Source organism: Rattus norvegicus, chromosome 1 (assembly GCF_021556685.1).
Source record: "Rattus norvegicus strain SHRSP/BbbUtx chromosome 1, alternate assembly SHRSP_T2T, whole genome shotgun sequence".
NCBI lineage: Eukaryota > Metazoa > Chordata > Mammalia > Rodentia > Muridae > Rattus > Rattus norvegicus.
Window position 1 is genome coordinate 206,402,542 of NC_141534.1, and position 5,873 is coordinate 206,408,414.

Below are 5,873 nucleotides of genomic sequence, written 5' to 3' on the forward strand. Positions count from 1 at the left end.
GTAAACAGTGGTGGACACTTGCGAAGGACCAGGTGTTGAGGTCCATACATGCCCATCCAAGCCGGAAACACCTTCCCATACAGTACGTAAGCTTGCTATCTGAAGACACAAACTAAGTCTTTTGATTTCTCACTTATGAGGCATGCAGCCCCTCTACTCAGCAACACACTATGTCTAACCAGGACTCCCAAGGAAGTAACATAGTTGGGCAAGTGAGCAGCCCTGAGGAATGAGGAGAGATGTCCCACTCTGGAGACTCAGGCCCAGGAAGTCTGTTCTGCCTAAGGCCAGACTCCAAAGGCATGCAAGGATCCTTGTCCTGAGGAAGGAAGTCATCTGAGAGAGACAAAAAGAGAGAGAGAGCATCATCCCTCAGAGCAGTACACAGGGAGGGAAGCACCGAGGAGCCTGAACAGTATAGTCTGGGAAAACCTAGCACAAGTCCAGATCCTGTACATCTACAATGTGTCAGAACAGACTTCCAACACCCCAGGCTTGTTCTGGTCTGAGGTGGACACCATTTGGGTTTCCTACCACTTCTGGTGAACAAATCCCAGAGTACAGGATTCCAGAGATGCTCTGGAGATGCAGACCCCCAAATCACAGCAAGAGACTGTACAGAAGCCCAGCTGGCAGAACTGCATTAAGCTGGGTGCCTAACATGTGAGTTGTTCTGCATTTCAGATCCTGGTACCTGCTGGCTACACAGCTTGCGCCATCACCATGCTGAGCTAAGCACTGCTACCACTGTCCAACAGCCAGCCTTCCCACTGATCTAGCCTGTGGGTCCTATGAAATGGAAACGTCTGGTTTGTTTGTAAAGTCAGTTATATCAAGTGATGTTTTGCTGGGACATACAGATAAAAGGATGTCTTGCTAAAGTAGCCACAGGAAAGGACGTTTTCCTGAAGCAGACACAGGGGAAAGGATGTTTTGCTATAGCAGACACATGAAAGGACACATGATATAAATATGAGCCCACAGGCGGTGGGAGGCGGAGCATTAGTTTGGTTTGTGTCTCCTCACTATTCTTTGCTAACAACATGTGTGTATCGGTTCACCTTACATAGCATCATTATTGAGCTCCAGTTGTGGCAACACTGCCATTGAGAGAAACATGACCCATGAGGCTTCTACAGCTGATCTCTTGCTGCTTCTGTGGTCTCAGGCTTGTTGGCAAGCCTTGCCTGCCAAGAGGACTGGCCTGAAGATGCTGGTTTATATGTGGTGTCTGCCTGCCGAGAGGACTAGACTGTAGCTACTGATTTGTATTTGGTGTTTGCTACAGGTCTGAACTGCTGCCCAAGAAGACCAAGCTCACTCCCAAAGAACTATTGCTGAACAGGTCTACTCCCCCCATATCCTAATAACTTTCCTCTTCCATTACCTCTGCTGGAGGTTGAATGTTCATTAAAGTAGGCTGCAAAAATGCATGCCTACAGTTTGGATTAGATATTTCCATAAACAGAATCTCCCTGTATCATGCTATTGTACCACAGTCCTGTACTCTGCGGTCCAATCATGTGGCCTCCTGGTGACACACCTCAATCAAGGCTTTAGCATCCTTTCGGCCTAGAGATCTAACCTCTGCAAAGTTCACCAAGCGCATGATGAATGCCTTTCCTCAGCATTGCTGTTCCTTCGTCTTGAAGCCCACATCCGTGAGCTTGCCTGCACGGTAAACACACACAACTCTATCTAAATGTCTAAGTAGACTTCGCCCTGGTGTGCTCACTGAGCTCTCACACCTGAGAAGCCACCTAAAATAAAGGAAAGCAAAGATGAGGACGAGGCAAAGTCACTGGCCTCCAGCACATGGAGAGCTACACCCACCAAGGACTCGCAGGTTGTCATTGATAATACCCTCATGCACTGGTCACGTGTTCAATTTGATCCCATCCCAGGAAGTAACCTCACTAATGCGTGGAATCTGATATCCAGCTATATTGCAATAACGGATAAAATATCCCCTCAGCCACCTTCCCCCATTATAAGGCCTTTATGCCCAAATCAGTTTAAATTTACTTCTTAATTATGTACATAGCTTTCTTATGTGATGCTTCTGACTAGAAATATGTATCTCATTTTATTTTATGTTTTTCTATCGACCCAAACACAAAGGCATTTTTCTTAAATACTGAATGCTCATGTACCTTTTTAATTAAAGCTTAAAAAGCTCTTAATTAAAACCATAAATCACAGACAGCAATTTCTACGTAAATTGTCTGGCGAGCCTTCCTACTTCTCCCTTCAGTTCCAGGGTGACCTATGGGGTAATGGACAGGCAAGGATGGCATTCGTGTTAACGGATTTCAGAGCAGCAAGAGTGATAGGTAGGCAAGCATGCTTTCTGACCAGTCTTGGGGCTGTGCCACAGTTACTAGCCAGGTGCCTTCTCAGAACTTACTCAAGACACATCCTTACCACTCTGCTGTCCTTAGCTGCTCCAAGAGAGAGCAGAGCCCCAAGTCCTCTGTTCCTTCACCTCTGGGATATGTAAGCAGTTTAGATAGAAGAGCTAATGTGTTGGAAGGAACTGGCCACATATTGATTTTCATTTTTTTTATAAGTTAATAAGCAAACCTCACAAATCCCTGGTGTCCTGTAGTATAATTGGCAGTCCATGGATTGCTCACACTTAAAGGTACAATTTAATAAGCTTTCAAATGTTTATAGACTCAGTGCACCAAAATCAACACGAGGAAAATGCCTATCCCACCTCAAAGCAAATGTCTCTTTTAGATTTTACTTCTTAATTTTTAAATGATTTTTAAATTGGTTTAAATTACTTCTTGTTTAAATTATTTTTAAGTGTGTGTGTGTGTGTGTGTGTGTGTGTGTGTGTGTGTGTGTGTGTGTGAGAGAGAGAGAGAGAGAGAGAGAGAGAGAGAGAGAGAGAGGTTCAGTATGTGCACCAGGAGATGTATTAATTAACTCAAAGGCACTGCATCTGGTAGAGCAGCTGCAATCACTGTCTGATTGAGTTTTCAATAGTCAGCTTTCATTCTCCAGGATCCATCTGTCTTCTGCACTGGCCAGATAGGAGTGTTAAAGGGAGATGTGGTGGGAATCACCACCCCTATATCTTTCAAGTCCTTGATGGTACCACTAATTTCTGCAAAGCCCTCAGGGATGTGATACTGTTTTTGATTCACCATTTCCTTTGACAGGAAATGTCAATTGAGAAATTGCCTCTATAAGATCCAGGTGTAGGGCATTTTCTTCATTAGTGATTGTTGAGGGAATGCCCAGCCCATGGTGGGTAGTGCCTTTTCTCGGAGGTCATCACAAGTTCTATAAGAAAGCAGACTGAAAAAGCCATGAAGAGCAAGCCAGTAACCAGCACAGTAAACCTTTATGGCCCGTGCACCAGGGTGTGTGTGTGTGTGTGTGTGTGTGTGTGTGTGTGTGTGTGTGTGTGTGTGTGTGTGTGTGTTATTGCTACTGCTGGTGTTGTTGTTCCTGTATACCCTATAAACTCCCAAAGTGTTTTTACTTTAAGCAATCAACAACCCTTTAAAAGTATTTAACTAAAATGCATAGGATGTCTCTGCATTTATCCATTTTTAGGACTCTGGAAATTGAGGTTTCCTTCTGGCATTATTGTCTTCCTTCCTTTTACTGTCCATCATTGCTTATCTCTTCTGGTGATGATGAATGACCAACTTTTGCATCTGGAAATTCTTTGAACAATGTATCCATTACTGAAGAATTCTAGGTCAGCATTTCTCTTTTATTTCGTTTGTTTCCCTTCCACTGTTTTCTGCTTCCATTGTTTCTGATGAGAACTCTGCTGTTGCTCTTAGATTGTTCCTCTGTGTGCATCGGTTTCCTTCTGGCTACTTTTAAGCTTATCCATCACTGATTTAAACAATTTTATTATCGCAGGCCTACTGTCCCGCACTTTCTGTGTCTCTTGTGGTTGTGGTTTGTTGAGTGTTAGTGTCAGCAATTGAACGGTTATCACTCACATTTCTATTACCCCTTTGCAGTGCCTCCCTACCCCACTGCCATTCTAATTACAAGTTTTTAGGTTGTTTGGCATGCATATTATGGTTCTAATCTATGTCATTTTTTATGACTTCTATTGATCAAAATTCAAGTTCAGAAATGCACTGCTTGCTGCTGCTAGACACGTGTGTCTATTAACTAATGACTGTCTAGGACACAGTGGCTTAATATGCAGGGTAACATCATCTTCCCCAACACTTCCCACTAATTTTTACATGAACCTGCAGTCTTCACCCTAAAGGTTTGCATTGGAACATTTCGTGTCTTTCATGCCCCAACTTCAAGGTGTTCAAAGTTCCCCTAGCTTCCTACAGACACAAAGCAGAGTCGTAATGACTATTTTAATGTCTGTTTGCCAATTGTACCATGTGTCATTTATGAGACAGCCTTTCTGTTGATGTTTTCACTGTGTAGGGCCATTTTCCCTGCTTCTGTGTGTGGATGACAATCCTTGCTGCATACGAAACATCGTGCTTTCATTTCTTGGGTCAGCGTGTGCCTGTGTTCTTGCAGATAACCTAGCTGCCTGGTGAGAGAGGAAGCTCAGTTGCATGGAAACAATTTTGTCCTTTCAATCCTTGATTTTAAGCCTTGCCAGACAGCAACAGTAACATTCTGCCTAAAGTTGATTTGCCAAACCCTGAGGTACCAAGATGTCCTGTGCACCAAGAAGGGATCCATTCTGGAGGGTGAGGATGGACACTACAATGTAATGAGAGTCTCTCCTTTTGTTGCAGTGTTCTCTGGCCTGGGTGGTTTCCTGGTGTATATGGTCATTGATCAATAGTCAGCTAAAGACCTGAGGGTCTCCTCTAGAAGCTCCTGCCATCTTCCTGTGGTTGGCTATTTCCTCTATAATGTCCTGCCTATGACCTTGCCTTGGTCTTTCCAGAACCCAGCATTTTTTTAAACTTGGAGACCCTAGACCTACTAGTTGCCCTTCCCCACAGCTGGAGGAGATGCTGCAGAACAAGGTGGGGAGAATTTCCTGAACTAACCACTGCCCATAGCCTGGCTGGTAAAAGGAAAGTAGTGAGCTCTGTGCTCCTGAGTAGTACTTTAAAATTCACAAGTCTGGATTGACTCCCCAACACAAAGATTGTATTCAAATTTTCCAGTGGATGTCTACTAGCTCTCTTGGAGCACTCTCATCCCAGAAATTCATACCCCAAGCTCAGGAGGTAGCATGAACCCTCAGCCACCTTCTGGCTGCTTGAGAATTGGATCCAGTGCCTTTTGGGTAGGGATGGAGGACATCAACTGCTATCCACTGTAACTCCACTTCTCTCAAGAGGAGTAAGCATCAGCAAGTGAGTGAGAGGAGCCTGCTCTGTGGGTGTTTGTTATGCATGCCCAGAAAGACTCCTCTTGGTAGCTGCCTAAAGGAAGAATAAGCCCCCTAAGTTGTCATCAGATCTGCAGCTCATCTTCACAGCTGACTCCTGAAATAGCTATTAATGGAACACCAACCATCTAAAGATGTCTCATGGGAATCCTTCCTGGCGATAGCTCCCACTATTGGAAGAGACACTCCTAGGAACAGAGGAATGCTGAATCTGTTAAGACATACAACTCTGACGGGGACAGACCCATCCCTGTCACTCTACTGAGATGCTATCACCTCATCCCCATAACACCAGAACACTCACTACTAATCCAGGTACCGAGTCAGGACAATTACATCCCAGCTCAGCTTCCCCACCAGGATGTCTGTTCTCCACTTCCATTCCAGCCCAGGTCTTCACCACTAGTTTTGGTTCTTACCAGTAAGAAGCCATTCTAAGAGAGGTACTTTTTACTGTTCCTTTTGGACACTATTTGGGGGGATAATTGTTGACTTAATAAGTATCACCCATTCTGTA